The sequence below is a fragment of the Bidens hawaiensis genome, unplaced genomic scaffold (genome assembly GCF_021521415.1).
Source record: "Bidens hawaiensis isolate Kalapana, Puna unplaced genomic scaffold, B.hawaiensis_p1.1 tig00002839_1, whole genome shotgun sequence".
Taxonomy (NCBI): Eukaryota; Viridiplantae; Streptophyta; class Magnoliopsida; order Asterales; family Asteraceae; genus Bidens; species Bidens hawaiensis.
Genome location: NW_027491153.1, coordinates 2,291,863 through 2,309,028, shown reverse-complemented (window position 1 = coordinate 2,309,028; position 17,166 = coordinate 2,291,863). Strand labels below are relative to the sequence as shown.

The following is a 17,166-nucleotide window of genomic DNA, read 5'->3' as shown; positions in this document are numbered from 1 at the left end:
TCCCACACTATACATATATATCTGGCTTGAAGAATCATGTTTGTAATAGTGGACTTTGGACGATGATGTTACTGCAATCCAAACCTTTAACTTGTACAAAAATCATGTTTGTACATGTTCATTTATAAGGAATTGGCTATATATGACACAAGCCTAGTTAAACTTCAAAATATATTATTTTAATGCAAAGTTTTATTATTCATCGTTTACTCATTACAATTTTATGTTCTAATGGAATACATGAGTACAACATGACAACTACTCCAATGGAGGTATTATTACAATGAAAATGTACATTTCTATGTAGCAAGATAAGACAGATATTGTAAGAAAGTGAACAAAAACCCTTTTAAAATATAGGTTATAAGTTGAGTGATGATAGATAAATCATCAGCTATAACAAAAAGAAAATTTAGACTTGACAATATGCAAAACATGGATAGATAAATGGAAGTTGACCTTTGCTTGGTTGGTAAGTCAACCCTGGGTTCCAGTTATCCGGAGCCACGTCGTAAGCCGTAATGGTCTGTTTTGTAGTGTATGAAGTTAGCCTAAAGGAGAGTGCTTGACCCTTAAGAGTAGCGAAATCTTGGTAAGAAGCCCCCCAGTTATGGCTCATGCTGATCCAACCAGTCTTGGTCCCTTTGACCCACATCCGATTGATGTCACCAGCAGGGCCGGCCCTAAGAATTTAAATACATCGACCGAGTCGAAATAAAAAAGCACGTAAGCCTTAGCGAGTAACGAAGTATATGGGTAAAAACTGGTTTCGGGCCCAATATATTAAGTTGTGGCGAAACCATAAACTTATAGCCGGAGGGTTATAGTATGTATATACTTTATGTCTGTTAGCTTATAATAATTTTTTTTTCTGATGTGAAAAATAAAAATAAAAAAAGGTTGCAGATTGTCTTTGAACTATTAATTATATATATATATATATATATATATATTTAACATTTAGTACTATACTTGGCATTTAAAAAAAATACTCTATAGCCTGCATTGACTTTGACCACTACACACCTACTTTACGTAATTACAAATATACCCTTTATATCATCTTCTTCTTTACATAAATCTTCATCTTCTTAGTGTTTACATCTTCATACTTCAGGTTTTTATTACTGCAAACTACTCAATTAACTAAACAAATTTTGGCCCCCGAAGATCACGTGCCCCGGCCGGTTGTCCGGCTTGCCCTACCTAGGGCCGGCCCTGAGCTCAATGTAGCTGTATCAGTTCCATATCCGTTATTAATCAAGTTTCCATATTCACAAGCACCCCCTGAAACATTAGTTAACAAATATTGTTACTTACACAATACACACCATATTAAAATAAACCATTATATGTTATGTATACATGCCCATGGTTGCGGATGCAGACTCATCGCCATAAAATGTGGCGTGGGCTAGGGTCCATGGGCGGAGAATGAAAAAACAGAAGTAATGACTGAAGAATTTCGTTAAATGTATGTTTAACTAATTAATATTTGAGAACATTATAACCAATCGGCCCATTAGTATAATACACTCTAAAAACTAGTACTTAGGGGAAGGTTAACGTACAAATGAAATTAACGTGCTAAACGTGAGAATCAAGTAGAGTAATTATATATACAGGTAGAGTAATTATGTAATTACTCTATGATAATTACTCTATAATGACATAATTAGTCGTCTACTTGATTCTTACGTTTAGTATGTTAATTTTATTTGTATTTGATCCAAGCCCATATATATATATATATATATATTTAGATATGTAAGTGGTTTTTGAAATAATATAAGATTTTAGATAGAAGTAGGTAGCTAGGGTTTCCTTCCTTTATTATATTTATGGCGAAGTACGTAGATGACAATGTTCTTCACAACATACTTGCTCGACTTCCTGGCAAGCATTTACTCCGGCTCCGATCCGCGTCAAAGCGTTGGAATCGTCTGATTTCAGACCCCTATTTTATGAAGTCGAGATCACGTCGAATGATCCTTTTGCCATTCGCACGGCCTCTTGTTGTTTTAGACGAAGAAGACAAGATGGCCAAAGTTCAATCTCCTTTAGAATACCAGGAAGGTTCAGAAGTTTCCGTTGTTGGAACCTTTGATGGCGTTGTGCTTTTGTTTCTTACATATTGCCAGTTGTTATGTTGTAAGTTGATCCTCTACAATCCCTTAACTGGTGCTTCTAAGTTAATTATGGATTGCGATTATCTGTATCCGTTTAACTTTGGATTTGGCTATGGTGAGACCAAACACGACTTAAAGATTGTTAGATTCAAATTTATCAGGGGTGCCATCAATCAGCAAAGATGGGATGTATTTGATCTTAAAACTAGTCTGTGGAGCACGCAACCACAGTACTTGGAACCGGGTACTTTCTTCTGGGGTGATCTGGGTGTGTTCATAAACGGCTTTTTGTATTGGGGAATAGATGAAAGAATATTGGCCCTCAATGTTAAGGAAATGGTATTTTCAAAGATAGAGCTACCCGTTGACATATTGCGTCTTATTGGATCCATAGACGGATGCCTTTGTGTGATAAAGAGGGTCAAAGTCACCACATTTCACTTGTGGTTGATGAAAGCTGATGATTGTTCATGGATGAAAGCACATTCATTCACATTCAATTTTTGTTTGGGAAATGAGTGGTATCATAGGTTCCGCCCTGTTTGTATTTTGGGCAATGGGAATATTCTTATGGCGAATGGCTTAGTACAATTTGCTATCTATGATACATCCACAGATTCACACAAGACGCTCAACAACCTCGATGATGTTGATGTCAAGTGGCGAGACTATATTTTTCCCATCGATGATAATCGAGCAATGGAGTATGTGGAAAGTTTGGTTTCACCTTCTGATTTGTGTGGTGGTATCTAGCATATATCTATCTATCTTAATGTTTGTTTTTATCTTTATGCTTTCTAACAACATCTTCGTGTTCGCTTTTACAATCTCTTGGGCTTTTGGCTAAATGTATTTTTATGCATTGGTTCACTTCTATGTGCAGACTGATTGATGTTCATCAGTTTAATAACTCAAATGGTTTGATGTGCAGTTTCTGAAAGTGCCCTTTATCACACAACCTTTTGAATCTCACCCTAAAATAATCAGACCTGCAATATTCAATTTTGCCCGTAAATTCAAACTTTTTTCTACAACCTGCTACTTCTACTTCTAGAGATCCTTTACAGTTGATTTTTTTTATAAATATTCATGAACAAAGAACAAACACTATGTGAAATTGTGAATTGGAATATAAGAAACTGAAAGTTGTTTCTGCGAACTAATAAAAGAAATGGAAGTTATATCCCTTGAATTCATACTAGTAAAAACTCGTGTGATGCGGTGGCAGCAACATTTTGCAATGCAATATGAACTTTAACCCAGATTTAAAAGGATTGACCAAGTTCATAAGGTTTTTTGAATCTTTAGGCGCAATCAGCCACAATAGTTTGAAATCAACCCAAACCCGTTTTCTCCCAATTCAAATTGATAATATCTTTAAAATTTACCCCTTTTTACCCGAATCAAACTGATACATTTTTAAACAAACTCTTTTGAACCGAGTTGAACAAAACATACTTTTGAAATGACCGTTTTGACCCGAACTCAATTTGCTAACCCGAACAAAATTGGTACATTGTTAAAACGACCAGCTTTAATCACACTAATGCAATAACATGAAAGCTATACTATTAATGGAATAACATGAAAGATAAATTGGCACTAAATACTTTTCTGCTTGTCATAGAGCCCACCAATACTCCTTGTTGATTTGTTGCTGTAACAAAAATGCCATTAGTTAATGTAATAGAAAAGATATCTGACCATACATAGTATATGATAGTAGCAAATAGAAAATCCATTTTTTTAACTAACTTAAACATAATATTCAAATAAATGAATATATAAATATAATAAGAAATATATATAAAATAAAAACATACTATTAAATCTTATGGCCCATCGATTTTATACAGCATCTTTTATACAAATTGTAAGTGAAACCATTCACCACGCTTTGAAATTTTGAAACCGATCGACTGAAATGTGAGAAAAAAAAAAGACAACGAAAACAAACCAATGACCTGAACCAAATTAATGCATTTTGAAAACGACCAGGTACACCGAACCCGTTTTGTTCAGCGCCTAAAAGATATTTTTTAAAAATAACCATTTTTCCCAAATCAAATTGATACTGTTTTAAAACGACCGGCATGCATTGATCCGAATTGATTTTGCTTAAAACCAATATTAACCATAACCTATTTTGACACAAACCAAATTCACACTTAAAAAAAAACCATTTTGAACTGGACCAAATAGATACATTTTTAAAACGACATGTTTTGATCCAAATCAAACAAAAATATTTTCAAAACAACCCGTTTTGACCCGAACTCAACTTGCTTAAAACTCGTAATAACCCAAACTCGTTTTCAGCCTAAAAGAATTGATACAATTTAAAAACGACACGTTTTAATCTCACCACACTAATGTAATAACATGAAAGACAAACTATCAATGGAATATAGATGCATACAAGAGTGTATATAAACTCAATAATGTACGCCCTACTTGCGGTTCGCACATATAATGTATATATGTGTGAACCCTCGGGTGGGCAAAAGTGAAATTGCACTAATTTTGACGTTATTTTACTAATCTCGTGAAAATATCGTTAAAAGTGACGGAAGGTTAATCAGGCATCATGTGGTGGCGTTGATAGCCGAAAGACAAGGGTACATGCACCAATCAGCTGGTGTCCCGATGATTTGAGTGCTATGTGCCTTATGTCCAAGGCTTGATGCAAAACTACTATCGAGCCGGGGGTCTCACCGGAAGCAGCCTCTCTATCCCCATGGGGTAGAGGTAAGGCTGTCTACATCTTACCCTCCTCAGACCCTACCATAGCCCTACCATAGCTTTGCTATTGGTGGGATATACTGAGTACGTTGATGATTGATGATATGATGATCATTATCCACATTTGCAACCATCCATGAGTTCTAATTGTAATGTGCAGCCATACAGTTAAAGCAATAACAGGAAGATTACGTTGGTTCAAGCTGACGTAGCATAAAGATATAATAGATGAGAAATAATATTACCTTGCTTCTTGCCTCACACTAACTTTCTCTTCCGTCAGTACTTGCTGTTTATCTTCTATTTAGAAGAAAAACTGAAGTAAAATGAACACAAAATAAAAATATATAAAAAGCTAGGAGCTTTATAAAAATATACGTGAACTGTTCAACAGGAAGGTGTTTTTATGCTTGTTTAAATAAACAAAATTTTGTTCATTTAGTTAAATGAATGAACATGAGCACACGCCTCGCTCTTTTAGTTAGCATGTCTGTTAGTTTACGTTTAAGTTCATTCATTTACGTTCGTTAGTATATTCATTTTTTTAGACCCTTTAGTCACTTCTTAATAACTTTTTTGGCCCAACACAGTTCATGTTTACTTTTAAATAGTTTTGGTTCAGTTATATTCATTCACTATGTTCTGGTTATGTTCGCTTGTCAAGGTTCATGAATCATTTGTTTATAGTGACGAGCGAACATAAACGAACACATTCATTTTATTGATGAACAAACACAAACAAGAAAACCTCATTTGTTTAACTGGTCTTCTTTGCGTTTGATCGTTTCTTCAGTTAAAAGTTAAGTGAATTAAGAAAAACATGCTCCTTTCACGTATTTCGTTTCACTTACATCCCTAAACCTCAAACCCCTATGAGTCTATGACTTCTTCATGTAATGTAAAATGACTAAAATCCTTAGCAACCGACCTAGCTTTGATTTCCTCGATCACATCTCCATAGGTGTTTTCACTATTAACAAAATATGTTGTTGTCCTCACTATCCTTGCCTAGGTAATGGACACCTTACCTTGTTCTACAATGCTCTCTTCATTCTCTAAAACAAACCATATTGTTATGAAGTTCCAAAACTATGAAATGTCCGTCTTGCAATCCCTTGACTTGTGGTGCACCGGCCTATTTTGCAAGCAAGGAAATCTGTCAACACTGTTTAAGGACTATGAATCAACCAAGCCCAATTGAATCATTGTGTTTAACTTTGATTTAAGTAACTTGTAGTCAAATTTAGTTACTATTTGAGTTGAGTTGAGTTGTTAACTGAATATGATTAGCATCTTTATGTTTGGCTTTGTTCAATACAGGGTTTGGAATTCCAAAGTCCAAACTCACTTCATGAATCTGTTAAGGGGATTATTGGTAGTTGTCTTCATAACTTGAACATCATAAGACACTTAAAAGGGAAAATCTTCAAAATAGGCTAGTGGACCAAAAATATTCACAAAACAAGCATTGACCTTTTACTTAAAAAAAAGCAAATCTTTAACAAATCAATCAGAGGATACAAGTAAGTTGAGTGTACAGAGATGACACCCATGCATAAAATAAAACAAAAAACACTGCGGTCCACACGATATTCAACGAAGATCTTGCATGTGGACTAAATCGGCTACATGAGAGCCGTCAAACACCCAGCCAACTACGAAGGAGCAGGTACGACTCTGACTCTTGCCTAACCGATGTGACGACAAACGGGATCTCACATAACCGGAATGGGTCAGTTCTTGTGTAGCCAAAAGTTGGTAATCCGGCTTTCTCTTAGCATGGTAGAGACGATTACTCTGTAGTAAGCTATGGTGTTTGCCGGCTCTCTAGTAGTCAATTTAGTCCACGTGTAAGATGTTGGTCGGATATTGTGTGAACCTAGTGTTCATTATGTGTTATTTTATGCCAGCTACATGGGTGCCGCCTCTCTAAATAATCTTACTTGTAATCCTCGGTTTGGTACGTTGAATTGCCTATTTCATAGATTTCCCCTACTTAAAAAACTTATATGTAGCTGAAAAATACAAATGTGATCCATTGCTCGTTTACTAGTTCGATCACTATTTTGGGTATAATTCCATTAATTAAGGAAAGAACATTGCAGTGTTGGGGTTTTAATAACCCTCGCAATTCTAGCCTTGATTAACTTTTTTTAAAACCTGAATGTAATATTGTAGTGAGATAGTCATGTTCATCTTTCGCCACTTTGAAGCAGTTCTTTTGTGTCTGTTTAAACTATTAATTTGACTAGAAGTCACATCCTTAAGTTATGTCTTCTCAATATTCAATATATCTCTTGCTTTGTGATCCAGGGAGTTAGACCATATGTTGTATCGATGTACTTTACATAGGTTTTTCCTAATTGATGTTTATTTAATAAACTATGTTATTTTGAAAAAAAGTTACAAATGAAAAGATTAATATGATAAACCACATGATACATGTTTGTTGATTGGAGCTAAACTGTCCGAAAGGCCTTCTTGTGCGATGCAAAGAATCTAGCTTCCTAACATCATCCATACGGGGAACAAAACTGATACAAAACATTTTTGTGGTTCAATACACTAAATTCATCGCTAACCCATTAGAATGCTTTGATTTTAACAGGATGGATGAGGAAATACAAAATGATAACTACTAAGCTAGATACAAAATTAAATAGTAAATGCACTCGTCTGACTTGAATCCTTTCAAATACCGGGTAAAGATTTGTGATGATCAAGATGTTTTGGAATCCGGTAAGCCTCAATGAATCAATGGAAGTTGACGTTGGCTTGAGTTAGCCGGAGCCACATTGTAAGCCGTAATGGTTTGTTTTGTGGCGTATGAAGTTAGCCTAAAAGAAAGTGCTTGGCCCTGAAGAGTTGCGAAGGCTTGGTAAGAAGAACCCCAATTATGGCTCATGCCAATCCAACCGGTCTTGGTCCCTTTGACCCACATCTGATGGATATCGCCAGCACCCGCAACATTCATCACATACACCAACAACCAGTATCCATTTTATAACATTCCATTTTGTGGATAAATATAAAATATTTGAAATTAATATTTCAAATATTATTAGATGAATAAATATGTAGTAAAATGTCTCGTTGAGATGGAGATGTTTAAACGAGCATTCGGGTGTTACCGAATATCGGGTGTAACCGAGTATCGTTTAAAAAAAAGTATAATAAAGGTTATTATTATTAAAAATGACACAAATAATAAATAAAAGAAAAGTGCTAAATGGTGTCAAAATAATAATAATAATAATAATAATAATAATAATAATAATAGAATAATGAGTTGTATTCTTAACGTGGAAGTAAGAAACATGGATATGTATGAATGTTTATTAATATTATTTGTTGATAAGATTTAAAATCTTATTGAGAAAGAAATCGTAGCCACCAAGGAAAGAAAGTCAAGTAGTATTATCTATCTATCCATCTCTCTATATATATATATGGATGTATATCTATGAAAGTCTTACAAACAAAAATAATAAGACGGAGAACTTGTTAGATGTGAGCATAGGATTAAGCAAACAAACACCATAGTATCTATTTTGGAGACGAAAGTAACGGGTTGTTGTCTACGCTTCAATTACTCACTAATAACAAGAGGTAAGTACACGGATCATAATCATGTTATTTTTACAAGCGTTTTATATATGTTTATTTTGATATGCATATATATGATTATTTGAGAAATGATTGTGGGTCCAAGTATGTGAATTAATGTGTGACTCAAAAAGAGGCTATAAAATAAATATGGTGGTATGCCTCTAATAAAAATACGGGTTACAAGTCCCGAGGGTTTCGGTAGTAAAAACCCCAATATATATATATATATATATATATATATATAAAAGATTTCGGGAGTTGAAATCTCAAGGGGTTTGGGTGTTGAACTCTATATATAAAAGGGGGAGTAAATAACCCTCATGGGTTATAAATGAGCTCATAAGGAATTCAGGTGTTGAATTCCCAAAGAATAATGAGGAGTAAAATTAAGGATTTCGGGTGTTGAAATCCCAAGGAATTCTGGTGTTGAATTCCCAAAGAATAACGTGGAGTAAAAATAAGGATTTCGGGTGTTGAAATCCCAAGAAATTTTGGTGTTAAATTTCAAATAAAAATAAAACATATTTTTATAAAATGGTGTACTTACTTAGCGAAAACTAATAAAAAAATATGTTTTAAAATGTTTTCAGGAAAAACACCCATAGATGGTTAAAGCTTCATGGACGGGACTGGACTGACAAGAGAACCATACTCTCGTGTTTAATAGTTTGTATAATAAAGTTTGTATTAAACATGTATGTTTTCTTGTATAATATATATTTTTATAAAATAAAACGTCACCACGAGTGAGAGGTTTGGATGTAAACTGGGACATACTCTGATATTTTGTGAAAGTATTAAATAATAATAAAAAAGTTAGGGTGTTTCACATTTCCTTGAAATGAAAATCTAATCCCACCTTTTCTCATGCTACATGGAACCCTAATATATCCAAAAGTAATCAGAATGTTAGCACTTAGCCAAGGTCATATTACGTTACATCTTGTAACAAAAACGCACCTGCGATACATGACTGGGACGATGCCAGCTTTCCATTGAGCATTTTTCATGAACACGGGTTTAGCCATGTCAAAATGGGTTCGGGGAGGGTTGCACCACCCACCGTTGTTTGAATCCTGAGCCCAGTTGGGTGGGCAGAGGTTGGTGGCTGTAACGGTTGTGTAACCAGTGTAACACCATGGAGACCGGACACACCGAATTTGGTACCATTGACCACATGCATACCCATCACTAAAGATCGTCGAGCTCAATGCAGCTGTATCGGTTCCATAGCCATTAGTAATCAAATTTCCATATCCACAGGCACCTCCTGAAACAATAATTAAAGAATAATATTGTTATTAAAAATGTTTATATATATATATATATATGTCGCCAGATGAAAATTGAACTATATGTGAGATGTATTGCATACCCATTGTTGCGGATGCAGACTTGTCGCCATAAAATGTGGCGTGTGCTAGTGTCCATGGACTAGGAACGTAGCCATGGTAGACAGTTTCACTAGACTCTATGAAGCGGTAGAAGATTAGTAAGACAATGCTAAAGAAGCAGCATGAATTATAAAAGGAAGCCATTTTTTTTTATTTCTTGATCTTTGATTGTGTCAGTGAAACTTGTAAGATTGATTGGTGCTTATTGATTTCAACATAATGAGGCATCTATTTATAGGACTAAAAACTAGCCAATATTATGTTGGAAGTGGGTGATTTTGTGACCCTCACGAAGGTTGACATCGTAAGTCAGCATTGCTCACAATTCTTTAAGGTGTATATTGCATGAAATCTATTAGTTTAGTGCTCATGAATAAAATTCAATGAAGTTGAAAACGTGCGAGCAGGTTCTATGCTAATTTGTTAGGCCATACTTGATTATAATAAGATTATTCATTGACCTAAGAATATATCTCATTTTAACAATATGTACGTGATCCTACCGGTGATTATATTTTTGAGTTTGTCGGATGACAAGAAATAATTTTTGAGTTTGTTTATAAATGAATTATGAGTTTTGAAGTAGGTTTATTACTTAATTTTTAATTATTTTCATATATTTATTTGTTAATTTTAAATCCACACCCCTCAGGGTTTGAGAAAACACATAACTAACATAATTGTTTTGTCTCACTCTAAATTATGTAATATATGAAATATAACTATTTTTATGAAACTTTTTTAATTTGAAATTATGTAATCTATTTAATTATATTTATTTTTTACATTATAGGTTTTTTGCACATGTAATTTAACTATGATATATTAGTGTGAAACTATAACCAAATTACTATATATAATTAAAGAGTTTGGTGCCGCAAGTGGCCTACGAGGTCACTTGGTAGCACCGTATTAGTCGGTGGTTTTTTAGTTCAGTTCCAAAATAAACATAATCGAAACCGACGAAACGTTAAATTTTTTTTAGTTATGGTACCAAAACAAATTTGAAAGAAACCGACCGAGTTCGAGCAAAATCGCCGCCTTATATAAAGCCCATGACCGACAGCGCTACTGACCGACCCCCCCCCCCCCAATTGGTCGTTGGTTCACCTCAAGTTTTATATTTTTTTCGTATTTTAGTTCCGGTACCGTAAGGTACGTAATCAAAACCGATCGAATTCGTGTCAGGTTACCGCCTCAATGCTCAAGACTGACAACGCTTGAGTTTACCACCGCCCAAGTTTGCCAAACAAATAAACATTGTCTTAATTATTTAATTTTTTTATTTATATGTTAATGTTTTTATATGTTAATTTGACGAATTAATTATTTGGGTTATAACCCTCAAATTTTACCAATGGTGTCTATATTATAACAAACGCAACACCGACCGAGTTCATGTTAACTCATCGTCATAACGCTCGGGTTTTACCAACACTCAGATTTCAACGATGGGGTTTTGCCAGCTTCCCCGGCGCAACGCGCCGGGTAGGAAAACTCGTTACTACTATATATAAACAAGAAATTTGGTGCCGCACTTGGCGGCACCGTATTTGTTCAATGAATTTTGTTTATTAGTTCAGTTATCATAATAAACGTAATGGAAACTGATCAAAAATCATTTTTTTTTCTGTTTCGGTATCATAACAGACCTGCAAAAAACCGACCGAGTTCGTGCAAACTCGCGACCTTATTTAAAGCACATGATCGACAACACTCGGGTTTTACCAATGCTCAAGTTTGCCGACAACCCCCCCCCCCCCAAAAAAAATGAATAAATAAATAAATAAATAAATAAAGTTGGTCGTTGGTCCACTTCAGTTTTTATATTTTTTTCGTTTTTTAGTTCCGGTACCATAATGTACATAATAAAAAACAACCGAATTCGTGTCAAGTTACCGACTCAATACTCGCGACCACAAAGCTAAACATCGTCTTAAATATTTTGTTTTCTTATATGTTAATTTGCCGAATTAATTTTTGGGTTTTAACGCTCAAATTTTACCAATGATGTCTATATCGTAATGAATACAGCCGATATTGATCTATTCATGTCGAATCATCGTCGTAACGCTCGGGTTTTACCAACGTCTGTGTTTCAACGCTGAGGTTTGGCTAGGTTGCGCCGGGTAGAAAATTAGTTATAAGTTATAAAACTAAAGTCTGTCTAAAAGTTGTCACATGATGTTGGAACTTGGAAAGCTCTCACAAACACCAATCCCTTCCACGGATGGCTCTCCTTCCTTTCTCTCATCATCTCACATAAATGGGTGTTCTCATTCTTGTCTATGCAAACATCTGTCCCTTTTCTAGCTAGGCATTTTTTTTAGAAAATTAGGCCCAAGAGACCAAGAACACGAAATTTGATCTCAACGAATGTCAACTATTTTTGTTTATTATAATTCTTTACACTAATTAATAACGTGTTAGTTTCTAGACTTCGAAACTAATAAAATAAACATGCAATAAACAAACTTACCAAGTGATAACTCTAAACATTCAAACTAATAATTATAAAATAGTAATTGATAAAACTACTTCAATATACCCCTTCAACTTTCACTTTCTTTTAAAATCGTTCCGTGATTAACTTCCAATACATTTCTAAGCTTACAAACAAGGCGCCTAAAGAAGATACATTTTTTTTTCTTGGGAGAGTAACATGTTTGGTTTACCCTAGATCGACGTTGAAGTAAGAAGTAAATAGGAAAGTCATAAAGTTTGACTTACAATTTTACTAGCTTTAACAAACTCGTTAGTTCGAAAGAGGGGATGGGGGATATGCTCTCCACGTTGACATTGTTTGTGTTAACCGGCAGGGCATTTTGGTGGCCTAAAACGAGTAAAAAATTGGGGGCCTTTTCTAAAAAAATGTTCATATTTTCTAAAAGTTTATTCATTCCGCTTCACATTTAGATACTCTAGTTTTGTAACATAAGCTAGTACGTGAGTTGTTTCTTAAAATAAACCAACCATAATGTAAGTATGTTGAAACACATGATGAATGCAAGTTGATTGGAGTATACTAAAAAAACATCTCCTGGACAACAATACACACATTGTTCAATTTTCAACATGGGCGTTTACTATTATAAGGAACATATATCATTTTACTTTCGAGAAAATATAAGCAGGATAAATAAGATGATATTGAAATTTTAACTTAATTAACTCGTAACAAGTTTTGACCGTAAAGTAGAAGCAACTACACCTTCTCAAGTTATTATTCTTTTCAATAACATATACAACATATGCTAATGTTATTGAATTAATCTTTAGTATAAGTTTACTTAAAATACTTAAAAAGGTTCGTTAAACTAATCGTTAATGTGAAAAACAAAATATAGATAAATTACTAGACGTAAATAGATTATATCCAAAGTTGGGCTTTTTAACATTTTTTACTTTAGACAAAATGGCAAAAGACGTCCTTTATGTTTGTACGGTTTTTCAATGGACGTCCTTTAACAAAAGAAATAGCAAAAAGCATACTGCATGTTTCAAATTCCTTTCACGTTACGTCCTTTGACCCTAACACAGTTACATTTTATCGTTAAATTGGATCATGTGCAAGGCACATGAGGGTATGTTTGTAATTTCCACAATTATTTAATGATTGAAAATAAAAAACATGTATATACTTATATATGAAGGGGCATTTATGCCAAAATTTGAAACTTGCTTTTCCCTGTCACGATTCAGGGTATCATTCCCAGACCTCAAACCTTCATCTTTCTCTTCTTCCTGGTTTTTCCGGCCACCCATACATCTTTCCGACGAGCTCTTAAACTAGATTGCAAATTAGTTTCGAAACCTCAAAACGTGAATCACGATAGCGTTTTCACGCGTTATAGGAACCAAATGTATCGAGGCTACAATCGTATTCGAGACATTTTAATCACCAAATCAAGTTATCGTTATCGTTCTTTCAACCTTCGTTACACATGCCACCTCCGCCGCAACCGCGTTTCCGGGCCAGATTCTACGTCGTTGATCAAGCATCACTTCAAGGTATGAAGTATCGTATTCTTTTCGTCTTGATCCAGCGAACAAAAGCCCTAACATCTCATTTCCAAATTATTAACATCGAAAACGAATTTCAAACTTTTTGAATCGGGTCATAGTCTAGGGTTCGATTAGGGAAGGGGACGAAATTGAGTATGTGTTGCAAGGATGATCGAAGAGTGACTTAAGGAATCATTCTGCAGTTGTTGTAGATCGGTGTCCGGTAATTATCATCTGATTTGAAAAGGTACGATGATGGAGTTGGCCGACGGTGCAAACAAGAGTGGGCGAAATGGTGTGAGAGGGTTTTGATTGAATAAGATAACAGTTGTGGGTGAGATAATAAGATGCCCTTTTCATCTAACAAAGCAAATTATTTGAAAACATTTGTTGAAATGAAATATTAATGTTGGTTTTTGATGTATATAATTTTGATTTAATTAATGACTTGATAGCGAGACTATTCAAACTCAAGGCGGGAGCGGATGTCATTCAAGAAGAAGGCAAAACGACTGATCAAGGGGAAGTGCTCTTTGATGTGAATCTACAGGTTTGGACTATTGTACATGTTTGCCGGCTATATTGAAAAATGTTGGATTAAAATACATTGGTACTATGAATAATATAGGTTGAAATGGTGAATTTGTGGTGTACTGTACCATAGCGACTGATGACGGGGGTAGCCCTAGGAATTAGTAAAATGGCTTTCACACATTAACGCTAAAAAGGTTAAAAGGTTAAAAGCTTCGTTTCCCGCCCAAACTTATGTAAACAAGTACCCACGTGCTACAGTATGATGTCAACTCACTATTCACATCACTGTTCCCTCTGAGCAAGGGACATGCTCAGATAAAGTATTAATATTTTAATCATGGACCAACGGTCCAAAGCTTCCCGCCCATAAAGGTCAACCCTCTATGCAAACTGGAGGTAACTTAGTTTGAACACTGGACAAAAGGCTTGGTCTCTCCTCCTATAGAAGAATGACTTAGCCATAAACAAGAACCAACAGATCTGGGCGGATAACATCATCTCCCTGATCTTCTCTTCTTCCTTGAGAAATATGCTATTTGCTTATTTCTTTCTTACTTCAATAATTTCATAGCTTCACCAAGAGCTTCATCCAAAAACTGATTCCAAACATCTCGGCCTTGGATCTTCGGTGAACTATAACAGCTAACAACAAATTAGTGAACCTCCTTCTAAGTTTTGCAAACGTAGAGGGACACCACGACATGCGTTAGGTTAACCTGAACCTTTGAAGCCTGTTAGCCTAACCAGTCCATTCACTATCATTGGTCTTATCATTGTTGTAGCAACAAGTTGGCGCCCACCATGGGGCCACTCCGCTTACTTTATCATAAAGACCAGTAGTGTAGCTTCATCACTATGTAAGAAGGTGGATCTTCCGTTGAAGTCAACCAATTGTCAAGAACACCGACACCAAGTGCCGGCCAAGAAACTCTGGCGACAACCTCGCTTTTTTCCACCCCGGGAGGAACTTCGACGGAACCTTTGTTCCTCGAGTTTTCACCTTTTCGAACTCCAACCCCTTCACGATCCGGAGTTCCTTCTCCCCATGCAGGAGTCACGAACACCCCGGAGCGCGTCGACTTGACGCTGTAAGGGGTATCACGGAATTTTTTACAACTAAGGCACCTTCTTAACCAACATGTGAGCCTAGAAAGAGAAAAGGGGATAAGAATAAGGCTGGAGTATGACGATCAAGAGCCCTCACTGTCACTCGGGCGTCCACCTTCCCCTCTAACAAGCTCACCATAGGCTGCTTCTCATTCAGAAGCTGGTCCAAGTGTAACCTGCCAACCTTTTAACCCGTCTCCTTACACCTATGGGAGACCAAGCCCAAAGGTTTTCCCCTTGTTTACTTCACAACCCCTTGGGCACGAGACCACTCTCGACCAAATATGGCAGTCACTAGCTTCAAGTGTTCCTCCTACAGCCACTACATGGGAGCAGACCATGTCGGTCTTGCCCTTGGCTCAGAGTGCCGCTATAAGCACCCCCATGGGAACAAGCTAAGCAACAGCAACTCCTGAAAGCCTTCAAGGCTTTAACCGTATGCCCCAGATGATGGCTCAAATGATGGCACATTTCCCTTGGACCCAACTCATCAACCAAGCGTTGGGTACTCACCAAGGAACCACAAGATTTGCCGAAACCTTACAAGTCCGGTAACCTATCTTGTTTCTCTCAACAAATCGCCGATTATGATTTTCAAACAAAAATCAAGATGCCACCTAATATAAGAACGTATGATGGGACTGAAGATCCCGAAGACCACCTCCAGGTCTTCACTGGGGCGGCCACAATCGAAAAATGGTACCATGCTGAATGTTGTTTGATGTTCATGCACACATTAGTTGGATCAGCCAGGATATGGTTCAATGACCTTCGACCTTCCTGCTCAAAGCGTTCGAAGCTTCGACGATCTGAGCAAAGGCTTCTTGGCCAACTTTTCACAACAAAGAAGGTACGTCAAGGATGCCACGGTCATTTTTCAGATAAAACAAAAGGATGACGAGAGACTTCGAGATTTCATCGAAAGGTACAAAAAAGAAGGGTTGACATATGTGGGGGCTGATGAAAAAATGAGGGTGGTAGGCTTCATGAACGCCATCACCTCCAAACACCTCACAAGGGACTTTAACAAGTGCCTGCCTAAAACCCTCGAAGAAGCTCTTGAACGAGCTGAGGCTCATATTCGAGGGGAAGAGGCCGTTGATTTCAAAGAGCAATGAAAAAGAGCTCCTAGTTGGCGAGGCAACAGCCCCAACCGAAAGAAAGGGAACTACAATACCTATGATAAGTATCCAAGGAGCTCAGATCAACGAAGGCCTGAAGGTCAGAACCCTCCAATTAGGGAAAAGACTGTGAACTTCACAGCCTTAACCAAAACCCCTCAGGAGATCCTTGCCACCGAAGAAGTGAAACATAACTTCTGACCTCTTCGACCCTTGCCCAAAATCAAAAAGAATGAAAGCTCCACCCAGTTTTGTGAGTTCCATGAAGAAAAAGGTCACCACACAAACGATTGCTTTCAACTCAAGAGAAGAATTGAGGAAGTTATCAAGTCTGGAGAATTGGCTCATTTGGTAAAAGGGGTCAAGGACAAGATGGCTGAAAGAAAAAGCAAAGAAGTGAATATGGTGAATATAGACCAAGGTGTTCCCCACAAACGACAACGCTAGGAGGCTTGGGAGCTTCAATGCATCTGCTTCCCACCGCCTCAAGGTGACTTACTCTCAAGCCCTCTAACGATGGAAGCA

At 36.3% G+C, this 17,166-nt stretch overlaps 1 pseudogene; it reads right to left on the bottom strand.

The window, feature by feature from the left end:
• Positions 1 to 259: 259 nt before the first annotated feature.
• LOC143621355 (expansin-A7-like) lies at positions 260 to 10,018 on the bottom strand (annotated as a pseudogene).
• Between the last annotated feature and the right edge of the window lie 7,148 nt (positions 10,019 to 17,166).